The 21,919-nt window shown below is 41.1% G+C and overlaps 1 long non-coding RNA gene across 1 annotated transcript in view; it reads left to right on the forward strand.

The window, feature by feature from the left end:
* Positions 1-8,303, forward strand: part of LOC137142997 (uncharacterized) — a 32,455-nt gene extending 24,152 nt beyond the window's left edge. The window contains exons 2-3 of the long non-coding RNA XR_010917078.1: positions 5,724-5,793; positions 7,580-8,303. This is a non-coding gene — a long non-coding RNA (uncharacterized lncRNA). The remainder of the gene's footprint in view (positions 1-5,723; positions 5,794-7,579) is intronic.
* The last annotated feature ends 13,616 nt before the right edge of the window (positions 8,304-21,919 follow it).

The following is a 21,919-nucleotide window of genomic DNA, read 5'->3' on the forward strand; positions in this document are numbered from 1 at the left end:
AACTTTCCTGAAAACAAAGAATGAAGTGTGTAGTCAGAAGGCAGTGGACAGATCTGCTTAGTGAAAAGAATTAATAGAAAAATAAAAGCATAAATAAAAATAAAAGAAAATCCTAGTGTTAAACACTTCCTACAAATTTAGGGGACATTCTTCGCTGTTAGTGTCAGTCGGAACAACATCAGGTTCTTAAAGTGTTTTGCCATAAGTAAATGAAGAATAGTATACAAAACAAACCTATAGGCTAGTAGAGGAGTTGGTTTCCATGTATCCTTCTGAAACAAGAATAGGAGAGCGACCTCCCTGCTTTATAATCTCCCAATCCAAGCATTGCTCCTACGCTCATCACAGTCAGAAAGTAGGAGGCTGGAAGTGGAATTGGTGTTTCACGCTTAATCATGTGAAGAGTGATCTTTGTCCGTTTCATGAGAAGTCATCTGGGTAGAACATGCTGTGACCTGTCTGTGCCTAGGGCAGCTCACCTGAAAATGCCAAGGTCAGGGCAGGCTGCAGAAGGAGGGCAGATTCTCCCAAACTGGTGGCTAACACTGCAGTTAGATTCACCAACCACTTACAAACCGTGCCTCTGATTCCCCACACTGGTTATCAAAAAGCTAAAAACAAGAAGTTACACAGCCCCCTTTTTTGCATTTCAGTCTCTGGCCCCCATTTAGCAACTAGGTCCAGTAAAGGGATAAGTTGTTAAAAAGCTTTACCAAAAATGTTCTCCTGATCCTCAAAGGGTCAGCCATATTACCAGATCAATATAAGTTTTTGGATCTTACCCAAAATACCACACTGCCAGCCAATCCTTTGGTAACTAAACTAAAGGTTTATTATAGAAAGAAAGAAACAAATGAGAAGAGAGATACATACAAATGACTTTAAAGCCCTTATATATCAGATTCTCAACAGAACTGTGGAGTATGCAGGTTGTCTAGTCCCTCTGGTGAACGTCCAGTACCTGAATGGGTCTCAGTCCTTCCTTCCATAGCTTCAGTTGCAGATAAGGTGCAGAGGTAGGAAGCAGCAATGAAGACAAGATGGATGTGATGCAGCTGCCTTTTATGTCCCTTTGCCATGTGGCTTGTCCCACACAGCACATGGCATAGAAAAGCCTCAGAACCCTTTGTTCATAGGCCATGTTGGTTCAACATGACCTATTGGTTCATAAGGTGAAGCCTGACTTCTTTTCCTGGGCTCATTGTACCCGTGAGTTCCCTTAACGAGCCTTTAAGCAGGTTTAGTGCTGCAGCAATACTGTCTGAGGTGTTGCCCAGAAAAAGAACACAAGCTGAAGTACAGCTATGCCATACATAATTAAAACTTACAGTACCAAGATGATACATACATATTTATCCAATGATAACCTTTCTAATGGTACCTGATGTGGCCTATCCTCTAGGAATTATTGTAACTGTGACACATTGGTATTCAATAATATCATAAATGGTCACCCCTACTACAGACAGTGTCACACACATTATCTTGAATGTGTGACATTGTCAGCAGTCCAAAGCCCATTTAGGATCATGCAAAGGTTTTAAAGAAGAATGCCAAAAGCTGAAACTGAACTTTGGATGTTTTTCTCATGCCTCAAAGTATATTCCATGTAGCTGGATACAGTGAGAAATGCAAGCACTGAAATGGCCGTTGGAGGTGCAGAAGGCAGCATGATTAGAAAAGTAGATTAAACTTGGTTTGGTTTCTAATTCTATGAAAGGAAACGAGAATTGTAGAAATTTAGGGGGCAGATTCTCCATGGCCATGTGCAGCCATTTACTTACGCTCATGGAAATGAGAGCAATGTAAAATTAACATACCCCACATTAACTGATTGAAAACTGGCTAATTGAAAGGTCTCAACCATTCCCCATTTACAGTTCCATTTTGAGAGTGTGTTTCTTGTGCGAAACTGCAGGGATTGGTTCTCGGCCCTCTGCTTTTAACACTATTAATTACCTGAAAGAAAACATAATATTGTCGCTGACAAAGTTAGCAGGTGACCCAAAAATTGGGGGAGTGGTAGATAATGAAGAGGACAGGATACTGATTCAGAGCAATCTGATTCACTTGGTAAACTGGGGACAAACAAACCATATGCCTTTTAACATAGCTCAATGGACACATCTAGGAGCCAAGAATGTAGCCCATGTTTACAGGACGGGAGATAGTATCTTAGGAAACAGTGATCCTGAAAAAGATTTGGGGGTCATGGTGGATAATTAGCTGAATGCGAGCTCCCAATACGCTGCTGTGGCCAAAAGAGCTAATGCAACTCTAGGATGCCTAAATGGGAATATCAGGTAGGAGTAGAGAGGTTATTTTATCTATGGTACTGGTGAGACCACAGCTGGAATCTTCTATCCAGTTGTGGTGCCCACAATTCAGGCAGGATGTTGATAAATTGGAGAGTTCAGAGAAGAGCCATGAGAATGATTAAAGGATTAGAAAATCTGCCTTATAGAGATTGAGCTCCTTGAGCTCTAACTAGTTAGCTTACCAAAGGGAAGGTTGAGGAGTGACTTGATCAGTCTGAGTAGCTACATGGACAACAAATATTTAATAATGGGCTCTTCAGTCTAGCAGAGAAAGGTGTAACATGATCCAGTGGCTAGAAGTTGAAGCTAGAAAAATTCAGACCGGAAATAAGGCATACACTTTTAACAGCGAGAATAATTAACCATTGGAACAATTTACCAAAGGTTGTGGTGGATTCCCCATCATTGACCCCTTTTTTAAATCAACATTGAATGTTTCTGTAAAAGACATGTTCTAGGAATTTATTTTGAGGAAGATCTATGGCCTGTGCTATACAGGAGGACTGATTAGGTGGTCATAATGGCCTTGGAATCTATGAAAAATGGGTGCAAAACACTACAATTCAGGTAGGTTTTACACTGACTTTGCATTCACTTTGCACTGGTGTAAATGATGCCACAAGCAGCAGGGCAAAGGAGAATATAGCCCCATCCCTATTAGTACTGGGTCATCTAATCCCTTCCCTCCATGCCAGTGCAGGATTGTTCAGTGCATGAAAGTTTGATGTGGAGTTGGCAGAGGGGCTCCATAAATATGGAATAAACTTTACAAAGTAGGGGAAGTGTGTTTGCTGACTCATTCATTCATCCTCCCCTGTTGTCTGAGCAGAAGCACATATTTGCCACCCTTTATATATAAAACATTTGATTAATGAGACCAAACATGTCTGACACTAATTACTCTGTGGATCATTTTCAGTACAAGTGTCAGGGCACCCTGAGAAACCAGCCTGTAGAGTGATGAAGTGAAAAGCTCTGGAACGGTACTATTTATTTTAGCCTTGTTTATTAGTAAACTGTGGGACTGTGAGATCCACGTATAGCACTTGCAAAAGCTGGGGTGAAAATAGGTTTTTGTACTGTTTCTGTTTACTCAGTTACTACGTGAGTGTTTAACTATTTTCCAAGTGGCTGCGATTGACGTTCATTGCTTGAATGTATCTTGGTGTACTTTAAGAGTCAACGACTGGAGCAAAGGTCTAGGAGTTCAGGATTCCTGGCTTCCACATCCGGATCCACACTATGATGCATTGTGTGATTTGGACCAACTTATATGGAGCCACGTTTTCAGACCTGCACGCGTGCAAATGTGCATTCAGATATGGAACAAATTGGTGTGCCTCATTTGCATGTCCCAATAGCATGCCATTTTGATGATTTCCATGTGTGCACACGCAAATGACCAGTTATTGCAGCTGTGTTTGGCATGACTTGTGACTGTGAAAACCTGGCCCCAGACCTCTCCAAACCTTACAACTCAAGCCCATGTATTGGGAGCATCTCCTACTTAAGATGACTGTCTCCATTCTTTTGCTGAGCCAGCCACCGTGGCTCCTGGAGCTCTGTGGAACACTCAGGGCACCCACAGTACAGGGGCTATGGCCACTCCAGCTGCAGTGGCCCAGCTCCAGTGGTTACTATGAAGTGGCATAGCCATGGCCGTGAGGCTCCATTGCTCCTCTCCCCACCCTTCTTTGATAAGCAAAGGTGCGAGAGCCCCTGGGCCTTGTGCTCTGGTTATACAAGGACTGGCACTCTACCTAGTTCCCTCTACCTGGCTACAAGGGGGTAATACTTCTTGCCCCCACCACCTCCTCCACCCTTGTAGATCTACACAGGGCTAAGGACAAGCTAAGCCTCTGACTCTGATTCAGCAAAGTACTTAAACACAAGCTTAATTTTAGGCATGTGAATAATCCCATTCCTAATTAGAAAAGCACTTAAACACATTGTCCTCAATAGGATTTAAGCATATGCTTAAGTGTCTGGTTGAATCAGTGTCTTTAATAGTAAAATAAGCTAGTCCCTGATTAAAAGTATGAACAAATGCTGTACCTATGTGGTTAATGAGGCTACAGCCATTACTGTGTGTCCTTGCAGCTGTACATCAAAGTGTAATCTTAATTAGAGTCTAATTATCTTTTCATTTATTTTCTTCAGCGTGTGAATTATACCTTGCTAGAAGTTTTCTTGGGACTGTAAATTACACTAGCATTAATAGTATTATATTGGTTTTAATTTGTGTATCTGCACTTATTTATCTGATTTTTTATTAGGCATAATGAAATAAGTTTGGAGAAATTGGGCAACTAATCTATTTGTTGGGGGAACTAATGTTAGCGAATACTATTATAATAAACATAGACTGCCATTTTTGATTTATTGAATAGGAATAATTATGCCATATACATTGTGATTAGGGTGCTTTTTTATACAAAAATAATTTGTTGGTTTTTTGAAAGCTCCCTTTATAACAAAAGATTGAGGAGAAAAGTCTGTACTTGACCCTGGAAAAAATGAACACATGCCCTCTCTGTTCAAGTATTCCTTATTAATGGTTTTGTGCAGACACATCAGCTTAATTTACATTTTTTTTCTTCATTATAACAATTCATTTTCTTTGAAAACTTTAGCTGGTAAAAGTTTTTTAAGCTTACAGAAGTTCATATTGTTCAAAATCTAATTATAAAATGTACTATTTTGTGGTGTCGTGTTTGTCACAGCGTACGTATACTAACAACTTGCACCTATTTTGGTATACCTTCCTTCCATCCAAATACATGTGTGCTTTAAAATCACTAATTAATCCCTGCAACATCCTTGTGAAGTAGAGAAATATTATTAACTCCATTGTATGAATGGGGAAATTCAGGCATAGGTGGCTAGTTCTACAAAGGGGTTTCCAACTGCCACTTTAGGGCCAAGATTTAAACACCACTGAGATCCTCAAAAACCCTACTAAGCTGTTGCCTAATCCTGGAGGCACCTACATTTCTGCCAATGTAGTCCCTTAAAGCAACTAATTTTCCACCAGTGAGCATGCACGAAGCCGCCTAAATCCTGATGCCACAAAGCTGCCTGGTGTCTAGCTCACACCTGGTCCCCAGGTGGGCAATGCATATTGTGAGACCCCTACTATCTCACCCATCAGGCTGATCCAGCAGACGTTCTCAGAACATGCCTGCCTCTTTGGATCGTGCACATCAGGCAACCAGATGGGGTGGCTGAGGTTCCAATTACCTATTAACAGAGCTAGGGTTAGGTGTTTGGGATACAAAGGCAGAGGAGTGACCCTGATGTCAGAAGCAGAACGCTAGCATGAGGAGAAGGGGACCGCTATGTAATCAGAGCTGGTTGTGACCAGTCCATATAACTCTCACAATATGCTTTCTGCTCCTGAACTAGATGAGCTGGAAGAATCCATTGAGGCCTTCAGACTCTCACGGGGAGGGAGCACTTATGGGAGCAGAAGCAGGTAATGACAGGGTTAGAGAATTTTAGCAAATGTTAAATCTTTTCTTTTCTGGACCACACAAGCCTTGCTCCAGGCAGCGTTGCTAACATAAAATTAGGCTGCTGCTGGATTTATTGGTAGAGTGTGGAGTTTAAATGTAATCTTTGCTTTTCGTTTTCACATAAAGGGCCAGGTTGCGAGATCCTTTCTCACAATGGGACGTACCCTACTCCAGAGGAAGTCCCACTTCCTTCGGTGGAGCTACACGTGAAGTGAAGTGCTTGCCAGCATGAGAACACCTCTCAGTGTGGCCCAAAGTGGCAGCTTTAGGGCAAGCAATACTTGGTGAGAAGGGTGCAGTCAGATCGTGCCTTGCCTCCTTCAGTTGCCTCTGCTGGGGCTTGACAGCATTTAGGGAACTCCAGTGCCCTGCTGTGCTGAACAGTTTCATCCCATGTGAAATGTGCCAAGGGCGTTAGAGGGTCCGCAAGTCTGTGTCGGTAACGCAAAATAACACGTGGCTTAATGGCCTCTATGCTAGGGCCCTGGCTTTTGGAAACATGGTGTCCTCGTCTGCTAACCAGGGTCCCATCCCACGCTAAATACATGGTGCTGCTTTCAGGTACTATGGGAACACGTGCGTTTAAAGTGCACATTCCACGAGCATCTGAGCGGGCCCGGTTGTGGCTTGAAGACATTGGCTGTGCCAGAGGAGGGGGCCCCGCGGCATGAAAGAGACAGAAAGAGGGCATGGCATGGAGGGGTTGGCCCCTTTCGCTGAAGTAGGTCCTGCTCCCCTGTGCTGGAGCCGGCGCTCTCAGTTGCCCCAGTTAAAGGGGCAGGAAGCTGCACTTGGGTTTCAAAGGGTCAGAGGGTGGCTCAGTGAGAACAGGGCTGGAAGGGAGCAGGAGTGAGCATAAAAGGAAACGGTCTGAGGAAAAGCGAGCTCAAGCACTACAGGAGCAGTGTGTCTGCTGGAGTCTCCTGGGAGGAGAGGCCGGGTGAGCCCGAGATGTGATGGGTGAGCTGCTGTGGACCTGTTCTTTGTTAGTTTCATTGTCCAACTTAAGCAGCCTCAGACTCTGGGCCTGGCAGTGAATCATTTGGCAGCTGAGGAGAAGCCCTACCTTATCCCCGGGTGTATATGCATAGATGGACAGGAGGAATAGCAGAGCCCCTCTGGGAACAAGCACAATGCCTGGATTCCCTACCCAAATTGTGGTCAGATCTTATGGAAGGCTGGAGGCTGCTTGTACTTTTTCCTTCCTTTGCACATTCATGTTGGTCCAGTCACTGCATGATCCCGTGTCTTTAAATATTTCACTTCCCATTTGCATGGTCCATGGATTTCCCTCTTTGCATGAGGACTAAGTGAGGGAATGTGCAGGTTTTGCAACGGACACAGCCTAAGGCACTGGAGAAACATCCTTCTCATAGATTTAAGCTCCTACATTGAAACAGCAGCATTGCTTTAATGACCAAAAAACCATGCTTTCCTGGGCAGAATGAATGATTATCTTCAAAAGCCATGGTGCTCTTATGATCCTAAACTAACTGCTGCGGCCTGCCAGCCCACATGTAAATGCCTGGTACAACATTTTTCCAATGTGCTAATGAGTGATTTCAATGCTTTGGGCAACTGAATGCATCTGCTCGGCAGCCCATGTAGGAAAAGACTGCAGCAGCATTCAAGGCAATCTCATCTGATGGGGCCATGAGCCCGGAGCTGCCTGTCGCACTTCTAACCTTGTTGCCTTTTAATAGAGTGCTTCTCTGAAATCGGTCCCCCCATTTGTTTACCCCACAGAATTAGCTCAGAGAGCAGCAGGACGTTCCAATGCATTTCAGGATGTGAAGGATCTTTCAAACCGGGTCCAGTGGAGGAATGTTTGCAACCTCACTGTGTGAACCTTCTGCATTTGAGATGCTTTCTATAAAGATCTTATCATATATAATCTGCTTTCCTTATGATTTATTCAGTTCAGGTGGCCTAAAGTAAGTAAAACTGTGTGCTCTCACTCTCTGCACCTAATTCTTTTCCTTTTGTCTTCTTGTGCAAATACAAATAACTAATGGAGGCTAACAGTAAATTGCAGTGAGCAGTGGAAGTGCTAAATGGTAGCAACACTTAAAACATTGCTGAAATTCAAAAGAGCAGCTGTTAGACATTTAAACCTATCATTCTCTTCTGCACATACATCAAATTTACTTCATAGCACTGTCATAAAAATGTATGAGAATGTAAATGCTTGAGTGACCCATTAATCTTTCAAGTAGTAAACATAAAATCTTCTTAACCCCAGTGATGATATAACCATACTTTATTTTGAATGAAGGCTTTATCATTGAAGTGAAGATGTTCTGTGTCTTTCTGTAGTATATAAATAAGAACAAATTAATATTAAAGTCTGATGTCTATGAAAAGTATACCATTATATTGATTGCAATATGAAGATATATGTAGTGAGCCCAGCTACACTCAATTTCTGATGAGCACAGAAAAATCTAATAATAAATACAAAAGAACTTATTTGCTGAATATAACCACCGGTGGTGGTGGTGGTATCATTATTTACTAACAATTCAATAATGACTGTTTGTTCTTACAAAATTGTCCATAACACCTTTCTTTTTAGTGTTGCATTATGAACTGGTTTCTGAGTAGCCTTGGTGGAGGGTGGAAAATTAAATAACCTTGGCCATTCAGTTCCATGAATAAGGCACAAGCCTGTCTTTATTCAGGGAAAACTCACATGGAATTTTGGTGGGAATTTTGTGGAATAAGGACTGTGGAAACATTTCTTTTTGGTCCAATTTTGTTTGAGTGTATGGTGAAACATTCTGCATTGTTCTCTTATTCCCAAGACCCCAATTTCTTTTACCTTCCACTGCCCCTTGAAAACCTCCTTTAAAAACATTGTTATGTCTATCGATACTTATAAGGCAAGAAATATATCTCTTAATGAACCACAAACTTCCTTATTCTCATTCAGCTTTGATATAAACAGGAACAACTCCATCTGACCTCTGTGAAGTTGTCCAGTTCAAAGCATTGCATCCAGGGTATAGAATTAGAAGTCAGAGTTGGAAAAGATATATGAGATCATCAGTTCAATCCTCCAATGCACGATTGTTCCTGGCTGTCCATTGAGAGGTCTCTAGCAATGGTGGTTTTTTTATAGAGGGATGAAATTCCTCACTTATGAAGTCATTGGAACTTGTTCAGATAAACATGGGAAGATTTAAATTAATCATTTTTTCAATGAGATTTAGAATTGTTAATGACCTTGAGGAGGTAAAGTCATAGTCATTAACTAAGTCAGCTAACTTGAACAGGTGGACTAGATGAGCTGTGTTAGCTTAACATTGGAGAAACCAACCTGCAATATAAACCTTCTTGGTATTGGCTAGTAAATAAAGTAAAGGCCTTAAAGATAAGTTGAAAAGCTGTACAAGTAAAGAAGCCAAACCATAAAACTGGCAAAGGAGCAGTAAATTAGTAAATGGGGTCAACTCAGGCTCCTGTGTTTTGAATGATCTGTGCATGACTGGTGAGGAAAACAGACCAAAATATAATTCATATTATGTACATAATCCAGGTTTTGACATCTTTCTTCAGTTATAAAGCAGATAAACACTGTGTATCGACTTGGGGGACATATCTGAAATCTGGCCAAATGGACTTTCAGAAAAACAAAGTTGTTGGTTGTTTTTTTTAATTTCAAGGGATGTTTTCAAATTTCAGATAAACTATCTTGAAATCAGATTGTGTGCCTGCATACCCCCTTAATAACCTTTTTCATCCTGCTAATCTGTCAACGCATGACCACTTAGGAGGAGAGATGAAGGAATACAGATTAGGTTACATTTTTTAAATAGATAACTACAAATATTTTCAGACAGCCCCAAGAGTGCCTGCAGAATGAGAGGCAGTCCAAGTTGCAGATGTATTAGGAACTTTTATGCATGCCTGGAGACCTGGCTGTTGTTTACTCCTGTTGATTTCAGTGGGAACTAGTCACATGAGGGAGAGTTCGCTGGATAAAGCCCAAACGTATTAGAATGGCCTGCCAATGACTGGCTGAGCATCCTACCCCCAATCCTGCAATAAACTCTACACTGGAGCTCTGGGCAGAGACCTCAGTGTAGGATTAAGACCTAGTGTGCCAGGAACTAGGTCTTGTGTAACATCTGTATGTAGCAAAAGTTAGTACTGCTGTTTTAGTGGTAAAATCTTGCCTTGCCTGCAGAGCTAGTAGTTTGGTTGAAAACAAAGCTGGATCTAAGACCATGGCCAGAGTTTTGTTTCATCCAGTGAGAGCTCCAGTAAAATTCTTACTGTCATTGCAAAGAGACTCAGGATCTAATTGGTAATATCATGATCACTAAGTAAAAAGCAAAGAATGTTGACTGAGGGTATCAAAATAGATCTGCTCTAATGAACCTTGGCATGTAAGATCACATCAATAAATGGTAGTTGTGTGAAATGTTTGTATTAAGGCTCAGACACACTGCAATTGAGACGTAGGTTCGAGATCCAATGCTTTCATGAGCCTTGGCCCATTTTCATGAATGCTCATGTAACCTTTCATTATAGATCTCCTTGAGCATTTATTAGATATGGGCGAATACTGGTGTGTTGCAAGATATTGGGATATCTCATCAAAGCACCAAGGAATGTTTCTATTTTTTTTTTTAAATCCTTTATTTAAAAAGAAAATTTTACCTAAACAAACAACCATGACCCATTGGAAAGAGTCCCCTGAGCTAATGTGGGTTTTCACTGTCCCTCCAGCAGTGCCTGAGTTCTACTGGAAGAAGCTCTATGGCTGTTCACATCAGTCCACTACATGCACAATGCCCCAAATCCTTCACTTTAAGAGTTAAAAGCTACTCCCTCCATTGAGAAATCAATGCCTTTTTACTAACAAGATGGGAATAGACCAGCTAAATCGTTGTCTAATTTGAATATACACACACAACTTTTCAAGTCACACTATGATTATAGTTAAACCCACCTGCAACAAAATTGCCATTCACTTACTAGATTACATTTCCCAGAACTCCAATGTCTAAGGTTGGCACTCACACCCCTTTGCTAGGTGGATAAGTGCCACAGAAGGCATTCCTCCATTACAGGAAGCTCCTACTGCAAGATGAACATCTAGTGCAAGCAACTGTTCTCACAGAAAATCCTGTCACATAATCACACCAGTGATTAAAACAACACAAAGAGGTACCTTTTTGAGCATCAGTATGTAGTTTGGGTTACTTCATAAGGTACCTACAGAGCCTATTCAATATTTACTTCTAAAGATAACTCCTTAAATATCTTCTTTGAAACTCAGTCATAGAAATATAGGCCTTTCTTACACATCTGTCCTTCCCCACTATATTGCCAGTTTCTAGATAAGACTACTTAAGTGTTTTAGGATTACCCCTATGTCATACCTAACCAAAACAAAGTGATTGGTCACTAAGAGGGGAGGGAAAAGCATAAAAACCAACCAATCCCACACACATACATACATGACATTCAGACACACTAGCAGCAACCTGACTTTTTTGTCTCATGCCTTTCTACTACCCATCCAGGCACTTATTGAATGTATTGATTTATAGCCACCCTTAAAGCCCTAATAAATATTACACAGCTAATTAGAGGCTCCCATGCCCCATTCCTGAATAGTAATTCAATCTTTCAAATCTACTTCATTTTCATTGTATATAGGTGATTTTCAGGTTCTTTCCACAGCCAATGAATTTTCTGGCAGGAATTTTCATAGACGCAGGCTATTTTAATTAGATATTGGAGAATGTTGGCTGAAACCAAAGTATAAATCTGCAAACATGAGAATTCACACCAGAAACCTGGTTCTCAAAAGTTATGCTCATCCACTCAAGGGGCAAATGCATAGCTTGTGTCCAATGAAAACTACCCAAACACAGCTCAAACTTTTAAATATAGAATGTTGCAAACAAGGTATTTATAGACCAATAATTCTTCAGAGAAAGTACTTAGTGGAAAAAAACTGAATTACAAGTAAATTAGAGAAAATCACTATCTGCCAGTGGACCATTTGCTAGAATAAAAAGAGGTGAAAAGTATTGAATAAGTTATTCGTTGTGAATTATTTGTCCATTACAAACTGATGCCCTTATTCTTCTCATGGATGTGAGTCACCCAGAATTTCTCTATGTAGTTTTAGAGTTCAGTTTCATCTCATACACTATTTCTCCTAATTTGGCCTTCCTCAGCAGCTGAAACAACTGTGTCTATAAGGATTAGTCACAGTAGAATATTTGCAACATTTTAGGTGACAGAGAAATGAAGTTACTATACAAATTGTAGCTAGGGGTCAAATTGTGCTACATAAAATGTTGCCAAATTCAGAAATGTCATATACAAGACTATGAAATTACAGGGACTTGGATTATAAGGTAAACAAAGGCTGCTAGCCAATATCTTAAAGCCTCGGAACCCTGGCTAGTTACAGGAAACCAGCTTGCTGCTATCTAACTTACCATTGGGAATACATTTTAAGTAATCTTGCCCATGCTTATTTGTGTAAATAGTTTGTTGGGCTAGAGCAAGCATGAACAGATAAATATATCATCCTCCAAACTGAGAACTGACTTCTAAATAGAAAGAATAAGAAGGTGGGATACACTTCTGTGCTTGTTAAAGAGTGTCCCAAGATGGGTGAAGTGGGGAAGGAAGTAATGTTACAGTTTGGCTTTGTTCAGAAACCATATACAGAGCTGAACATTGAGTTTCTCATCCTTACTGCTTAACAACTGTGGTTGAAATTTTCAAAGCTGACGTAAGGATTTAGCTACACAATTATCTGAAAATTTCATCCTATTACTGCAGCTAAAAGATCAATTTTTGCTCAGTAGCACCAAGTGTAGAGCACTGGTACAACAGTATGTTGGAAATACGAAAAACGGAGAGGGTGTTATCTAGATCTTCCAAACCTCCTTGGCATTGCTTAAGGGGGCAGCATTTCAGTGTGTTGTATGTTGACTGAGATAATTCAGTAGGTTGCTGCCAGACTGCCTTGATCAGACTCTTCTGAGGAAAGTTCGTGCTAGATAATGAGAACTTCAGAACAGAGGCTCTTTCACAGAGAGTGAAATTCACCTCTGGTCAGAGGACCAGCACAAAGTCTGTCCTGTTTAAGTCCCCTGATCAGAGGTGAATTTCATCCAAATGCACAAAACCTAATATTTTAAAGAGATGGTCTCACACTGCAAAATGTGATCTGGATCCAGATTTTGAACACCCGAAAGCACGAAAAGGGGGGGAAAAAAAGTCAGAGGGGAAGTTCTAATTCAGCTCATTTCTCATATTTTTAGACTCTGGTTCTCTGTGGTCCTGAGAGCATCAGACAGAGTGCTGAGACCTTTAATTTCCAAGAGTCACTTGGTCTTGTGCAGGATCAAACCATTACTTTGGTAGTCAAAATCCCTTTTTACTTGCCTCTGTTTTTTCTATTTTGGGGGCTTGGCAGAAAGATGTGGTTGGTATCAGCTGGAGGAATGGAGATATACTGAGCACAATGGTTACAGTAGGACCCACTTCTCCCCATCCCCTTTGCTCAGCTTAGTGTCCACAGTGGCACTAACCCTGTGAAGTCATTGCACAATTTTACTCTGTAGGGGAGGAAGGTGCAGGATGGTGAAGAGGCTCATTATGCACTTCAGGCAGATGCCCGTCACAATCCTGTCCACACGCTTAGCAACCACACTTACAAACTATGACCCTGATCCTGCAAATGGCTCCAGGTGGGCAGAACACGGCTTCTGTGTGGAGCCCAATCAACTTCAGTGGGCATCCCTGCAGGCACAGGAGCTTCCCACATGGAGCTACTTGCAGTATCGGGGCCTATATATGAATCACTTCCTCACCCGCAGAAATGCAGCCCGCTGCAAGCCAGCCCTTTAATGGCTCACCACACAATCATTTTGGACAAGAGCAAAATTCCTTATCCGACTGGAAATAAAGGGGGAATTTTAAGTAATCAGAATGTAATTTCCCCAAACTGGAACTTGTCCAAGACACTGGAGCTAATACCTCTTGCAAAAGCACAATGGAATTCAGTGACTAGTAATCAGATCTTCAGTTTCATATCTTAGTTAAAAGATAGCACTTCCTCTGGAAATAGGACCTGTTTTTTCATACAGCGCTTGAGAGGGAGAAAGTACCACCAAATGAATAATCTCAGCTACCACTTGGACTTTCCTTGGAGGAGTCCCAATCACATACACTGGCCATCTAACACTGCTTAGCTTGTAATAGCTCAGCGTAGTCTGACTGTACTCTTTGGGGGTCTCCTTCCCCTCTGTGGCCTTAGAGACTTCTTTGTTCAGAGTTTAGTTGGATTTATCTGTGCAATGTTTCTGTGAAGTAGAGCTGAACAGGAAAGGCCTGGGAGCTCAAATCCCTGGGTATCTTTTGGAGACTTTGGCCTGGTCTACACTTACCTGGTGATTCGGTGGCAGTCGACAGGAGCACTTCCCTTTTGTGCAGCGTCTTCACTTCACTGCGCCGACGGGATGGGAACCGCGTTCCCATCGATGCAGAGCTACGCCACTTAAAGGAGTGGTTTACCAGGGTCGACTTCTGGCTCGATTGAGTGGGTCTTAACTGACACTAGAAGAAATGCAGGCAAAATCTGGAAGATCCACAATTTGTCATCTTTCAATATATTGTACTACACTGACTGTAGATCAGTTAAATGGTATGAAAACTTTGTTGGTCATCCTAAAGTCATATCTTTCCTCTGAGATCTTCCTTTCTTCCTGCTCCTCCAACTAGCAATGTGGCTTTGGAGGATGTCTGAGGACCACTTCCCCCCTCCGCACTCAACAGATTTGAGAGGTTCTCAAGAGAATAAGCTGCTAGCCGACTTTGTGGGGACTCAAGAAAAATTTTCCTCCATCAAAAAGTGTTGCACGATTTTCAGGTGTACCACAGGGGCTCAGGATGGGTATCTGATGTTCTAGGCCAAGCCAGAGACATGATCCAAGATTAGCTGTACTACTGGCCTGTCCCAGCTGGCATTATTAAGCAAATAATGACTGATTTGTGTATCCCTCAACCGTCCTGCATCCCTGCCCCAAGTTTATTTCCATCTCACGCAGAACTGGCGTGTTACCTCTTTTTCCTCTAGTTACCTCTAGTTCCATGACCACCTGCACTGTTGGTTTTTCTTCTCTCTGTTTGGGTCTCTGTTCCAGAAATGGGTATGGTCATCTGATCGCTAACCTGGTGACCCAGTGGCAGCTTTTAGTGTTAGTGCAAGAAAACTGAATTTGCTTAAGTAGCTCTTAACTTTGTGTTGCTTGCAAGAGTGGAAGAGGCAAGGAATGACTGTTTCCATGTGAGATGATGCTGACCACACGACAGCCTCCCAGCAGGTAGATCTAAAGGTGTGATTGATTGTGGCTGAAGAGAAAGTACTTTATATGTTCCATCCCCTGCCCGAACAGAAGAATATAGTAGTGGTGGCAGGTAAAAGGTGGGAGGTGCTGAGACAAATGTTGCAGAAACCATCTTAAAAGGAAGAGCTGAGCCAATACAGCCCCTTCTATGGTGGTGAGATGGAGCATATCATCAACAAAACCAAACAATGTAAAATGTCCGGGATGCTCTATTTATGGAGTGAAATGGCATAAAAGAAATACACTGAAGCACTCGCCATCTATTAATAAACCACTCTGTTGAAGGGCTCTGTGCCTAGAGTCACCAATGCCTTCATTTGACTAGCAAGCAATTAGCAGAAAGGAAAACTGTAAAGCATGTCTCCACTCTTCCACCTTTGTACATTACTGTGTTCTCAGGATGATATAAAGAACCTGACTCAGAATAATTCATTAGCATTTTAAGGTTATACAGCTTATACATAACGTTAACAATTGGGTGAATCGATGCATGGAGAAATGCTGTTCTGTAGAGTTCTTTTTATATGATGACTTGCCAAGGTGTTCTAATACAGGGCTGGTACTCTAAGATCCTAATTTCAATAAACCCTGCCATGTTACACTACTTCACTGTAAATGGGTTCAAATTTAAAAAAAAAACTGATAGAGCCATAAAAATAACAATGGTATCTTACTGATTTGTCAGTCGTAGCCATGAAATAGCAGTGCCTCCCCTGTATATGGCTACGCCACATTAATCTGTGCTCTTGTCTAGACTCAAATGTTAAACAGAACTGGGTCTGAGCAGCACGCTGATGGAAGGTGATAAGGAAAATGAAGGAGCCTGCATTAAGTGATGCTGGTGATACAATGGTGGCCCTGCATCATCAGAGGGTCTGATTCTCAGTCCCTTTGGCTTCCATAGTTCGACTCTAACGAGTAAGTTCTACATGGTGTGAGTAGGGGTTGTGGAATCAGGCCCTCATCGGTCCTGAACCTCCTCGCTACTGATTTTCAGACAAGCCAAGCATCCACATCACCAAGTGAAGACAAGGGGAGATAAAGGCCCTGTTCCCACACCACTGAAAGAGCGGGAGTCTCGCTATTCAGTTCAACAGAAGCAGGATCAAGGCCAAAATTAGAGCCAGTGATCAAGATTGTCAAAAGTGAGCAATGTTTCGGGATGCCTCAACTTTGGATGCCCACCTTGAAACCCATCCTCTCAAAATCAGGCCCTTTTCGGTCACCCCAAAACACGGACACCCAAACTTGGTCGAGGCTTCGTAGCATTAAGGTGCATAGATTGATGTAGTTTTAAAGCACTGTGGGGATAGCCTGCAGGAGATACATTTTATCTTGCCTAATAGGTTTTTTAATTAATTAATGCAATGTAGATTACCGGCTACTTTAAATTATGTTGTAAAAGTAGCAAAGGTACAAGTTTTTTTAATGTCATTTGTACTATAAACTTTTTTCCAGCTCACTTCTCTGTATCTTTTTTCTATCCAGTGCTTTAATGGGTCCCTAATAATAAAATTTTAACTTTGTATAACTTCATCCTAGTCACTGCTAAGAAAACAGAATATGAACTAGCCTTCCTTACCAGACCAAAGAGAGGGGATCCATAAGCAAATGTCATTATTGCTCTGGCACCTAGAAAACCCAGGCAAGTTTAGCATATCACTTAGCAAAGGTTAATGCTGACTGTCACTGGAATGAGCTGATGAAGTAATGATTAATATACTCAGTGTTTGCAAAAGTAATTCCCTTATAAAATACAAATAAACCCAAGGATTTCTTAGAATAATTACATTAAATTTCACAGGTGACAAAGCACACAAAAAGCTGCCTAATTTCCTCACTGTTTGTAAACATTTTCCAAACCTTCCTTACAGCCCAGAAAAAGAGTGCAGCAAAATTTGTCTTGAGTTGCTCATATAATTTTTAAGAACCCAAGAAAAAAATCCATTCCAGAAAAATGACTTTGTTCATTTATATAGCCAGAGGGATTCCATGATTAGTTAATTTATATGGAGGACGGGTTTATAACTGCTAACTTAGCATCATGTCTTACAACAATTATTTCAAAAAATCTTACAAAAGTGGGCAGTAAATTTAAGTGCTTCTCAACAGCTGTCTTCAAAGGCCATCACCCCATACCAGATATTCAATAAATCCTCTGCCGAGACAGTGAGTGGTTACATCACATCAAAGACTATTTTAATTATTCAGTTTGGAAATAAAATGCCAGGTGTTAATTGATTTCCTCCCCCCTATCCCCTCATGATAGCTTTTAACATTGTAACTAATAAAGTTTTAGACTCACTAGCTAAAGACCGAGTTACTAGTATTCAGAATCTTAGTGAGTTAGGTCCTGATTCTGCAGGCAAAAAATCACAGGAAATTACTTGTGTGTAAAGTAAAAAACATGAGTGCAGCCATTTGTAGGATCAGTGTCAGCTCCTATATGCAAGATCAGGATTTGGATGTCTTACTCCAAAAGTGAAGATAAGGCAGTAGGAGAGAGCCAGTCATACCAGGGTCATAGAGCCCCTTAGCATATGTGAGAACTGAAAATACAGCATGGCTTGCAGATAATAAACTAATACTTCGTAAAAACTCCTTTATATGGTGCAATAGAATGAAAATCCTGAATGGCTTCAATGCACCAATTACAGTGAAACCCCTCTGCAAGTAAAGGGCCCAGATGCTTGACTATGACTTTGGAGTACAGTGCACAGCTCCTTGCCAGTAAAAGCCTGATCGTGCTTTTCTTACTCTGGCACAATTCCCATTGAAGTTAACAGGAGCAGTGACTCAGAAGGGAGCGCGGGCTTGGACTCAAAGTGTTAAATATATACAGAAAGCTTTAGGAAAAGAGTGCCCGAGTCTTCCATCTTTGTCCAGTGACTCAATGAGAAGAAGCTTTCTTTTCTTTCCTCCCTGCTCACCCCAAGGATCTTAAACAAGACTCTACATGTCTTCTTAGATAAGTGCATTTTTCACAATTAAGTACTACTGTGTATGACTTTGTTTTCTCATTTTGGCTTCCTTCTCTAATGCAAAGTAATAGGCTTGAATACATATTGTGCTAAAGCATCCCAGCCAGTGTGTATAAACAACGGATTCTCCTGTTTCTCTATTGAAAGTGTGTGATGACTTTGTTTTGCTCAGTGGTTCCCTCACTCCTCCCCCACCAGTTTCTCCTGTCCGTTTTCATTGCTCCTTTGTAGCATTTTGGTTGTGATGCCTAAATTAAAGCAATCACACCTCTAACATCCTGTAATGGGAACCAGAGCACGGTGATGGACTCTGCCTACTCAACCAGAGACTCTGTAACTCCAGGACCCTTCTCAATTTGCGTTCTCATGTTTCTCTCCCTCCAGGCAAAGGAGGCCTCTCCCACCCGGAAGTATTCAGTCAGCACAACAGTAGCGTTTGCATGGCCTGACCATCAGGAGCATTAAAATATAACTGATTGTTCTCAAGAGTAGATTGAGGGTTCCTGATGCCCTGTGCCAAACATGCTGTAGTGTGACTCCACTAAGGACAGTGGAGATTTGGCTCATTCAGGTTTTCCTTCTGCAGCCTTACAGTGAAAGACTGAAAACAGGCATATGGAAGCCTTCTCCTAAAGGATCTGATCCAAAAGCCAGTTGGAGTCTTTCCATTGACTTGAGTGGATTTCAGATCATGCTTTAAATGCAGCATGGAAGCTGACCCTGCTGTTCTCATTCATGCAAATGGTTTTGTTGAAATCACTGGACCTACCTCTTTGAGTGACATCTCAGTTGAGTAAGGGTCTTAGGACTTTGAATTCTATGTTACTACATTTATTTGTGATGCATTTCACAGGCCGGTTCCTTTCTCCAGCCTCTCCATACTCCCTGCCCCAAAATGCCCAGCAACAATTCTTTAAGTAATATCACACAGACAGACACAAACACGTTCAGAACTTCATCTTGAAAGTAGAATGAGTAAGTTGCCTGTCTATGGAGCAAAGGCTAAGTTATACTAATGTCAACTATGAGAATGTTGACTGGTCAGTATCCAAACAGCCTCGTTGTTGTATCGTGACAGCTTGTTGTGGTTATTCAGACTGTGTGGACTCTAGGCAGAGTTTCGTGATCAGGAACCACTAAGAAGCTGTTCCCATCCATTCACCTTTGTTACCTGTGAGTTTCCCTACACTTTAGAACTTGCTTATCAGTCATGAGCATCTACTAGGACTCTGCCCTGTAATACAGTTTACACTCTCTATGTGACTGCATTTCTACCTGAGAAACACAGCAATGAATGAACATGAAACTCTTTATTAGGTTGGACCAAAAGCACTGCACATCAACAGGAAATAAGGTAAGAATGAAATAAAACCATTTCTTAGGGGCAGATAAAATGGTTTACAGAGGTTTCACAGACTAATCCAGTCAACTGGCCTTGTGATTACTGGAACGTTACCATTTAGTTTGACATGTTATGAAATAGCAAGAACCTTGACATTCATCTTTATTTAGGTTAGTTCAACTGCTGTGTTCTAGGAATAATTTTTACTCTATCAGATTTCTTAATAAAATATAATAATACATAACTCTAGTGCCGCTGGAAAAAATTCCTTACCCTATACCTATCTCTCACATTAATACTGCCATATATTTCTAAAACAAATTCAAGTAAAATGATCCATTGGTATTCAAAGAGGTAAATGTAATTAGAAATAAAAATGTAAGATATCTACAGTCATCTCCCCAAAAAGAGACTTACTTTAAAGAACAAGCTGGAAACAGTTGCCTGTAAAGATTTCCCAGAAGATTTCTAAAGAATTAAAATACAAAACACATTCCTCCTTCTGTTCATACCTATCCAAAACCAGGTAGGGCTGTGTTTATCTCCAATTCTGAATTTCTGAACTGGTGCTGTCATTCAGCAACTCTTCTTTAGATAAAATACATCATCATTTACTCTATTAGAAAATAAATGTATGGATGTATTATGAAATTTGCATTCCATTATCTTGGTTTGCATGCCATAAAACATTTATTATACCCTTGGGCTACAGTCTTATTAATGACTGGGTGAAATGCACTAATGTGATCTTGGCCTTGCTATAGAACAAAAGATTAATGCTCTTTGATGTCACCCAGCTAATAGTTGTGCTCGCCAATTTGCCCCTTCAAAAGACATTACAGTCACACAGACAATCCCTATAAGACTAAACGGAGCAAAAAATGTTTAAGCCACACAAGCTGAAGTCCAGTTAACCATATAAGCATTACATTGGATTTTATCTCTAAAAATAAAGGGGTGTAGATTTCCTTCACTGGAGGGTGGGAGGAGATGCTCTGTGGTTTATTCTCTCCTTTCCTTTTTTGATTATCCCCCACCGACATCAAGTTTAAAAAAGCTATCACTATTTCCTTATATTTTATGGCAGATACAAAATAACATTTTAGTTATGCTCCTGGAAGACATATATCAATACAGTCTACAATTCCAGGCCTCTCAAGTCCTTTTCATGTAATAAATTTTACTTGCCTCTGATAAAACTATTGAATTTTTTATCTACCTGCCTCTCTCTCTCTCTCTCTTTAGAGAGAAGAAAAAGAAGAAGTCTTGCATTTCATTTAATAGGCAACTTTGAAATTTGTAAGTGTGTATGGCAAATGCATAATTAATGCCAGTGGCATTTTCAGAAAACACAGATTGCAATTAAATTACGTTGTCATACCATCACAAGCTGTGATCTTGTCAGATATCAAAAACTGAGTGGGATTGGGCTGGATCAATATCTGGATGGGACCCATCTAGGTAAAACCTACAACTGGCTGATGGTGATTCTCTAGGTGGCAATCTTCTCTCTGGGGCAATGCCCCATTATGGTAAAGGGGGACACTTTTGTGCCAATGTTCTACTGAGAGATTAGATGAAAATAACAGGAATGAGGGTGCCAGCTCCTCAGCTGTTGTCCATCCGCATTGAAAGCAATGGAGTTCTGCTGATTGACACCAGCTGAGGAGCTGGTCCAGGTAGTGTGTGTTGTCATGTCCTTGCATATTCCAGTTTTGGAAATGGCATTATATCAACTTAAATGTCTTCTGAAGTTTCCGCTGGAATCTTCACTTCCTCTTTCACGAAACATCGGGCAGGGTTGCTTTCCATTGATAAACAGAGGCTGTCTCAAACCACTGGTGGCTGCACTTCAGTGGTGAGAGAGAAGTGACCTCTGTGTCTCAGTTAGTAAAGCTATTTGGTAACCACCTGAATGAAAGGAGCTAGGTATATGATCATTACCATTAAAACCCTTCATAACATCCAGTGTGCTGACAGACCGACAATCTCTTAGCATACAGAACTTCATAAATCTTCAACAAAAGAATGTGTTAAAGCATGTTAGTGAGTCAGACCTTTGTAAACAATGTGGGTAGGCATAGCAGGTCCTTTGTGTGGAGATCACCTCATTTGTGTGTGGTGAGGGAGAGTGTTTGTTACAAAAACCCCAGTGCTCAGAATTTAAAACATAGCGAGCAAAATAAGTCTGTGTGAGATCTTGTGAATATGGCATAGCAAAGACTGATGGGTTGATGCTCAGTGAATCGTGGATTTAAAATGTCTATTTGCAGATCAAGGATAGCCCAAACAAACTTCGTGTTCCTAGGATTGGCCCCATGGGCTTTCCTTGGAGTGAGAGAAAATACAGATTGTGGACTTTTTTCCCCCAAGATTT

Source organism: Emydura macquarii, unplaced genomic scaffold, assembly GCF_026122565.2.
Source record: "Emydura macquarii macquarii isolate MOO-44397 ecotype Brisbane River unplaced genomic scaffold, CSIRO-AGI_Emac_v2 contig_67, whole genome shotgun sequence".
Lineage (NCBI taxonomy): Eukaryota > Metazoa > Chordata > Testudines > Chelidae > Emydura > Emydura macquarii.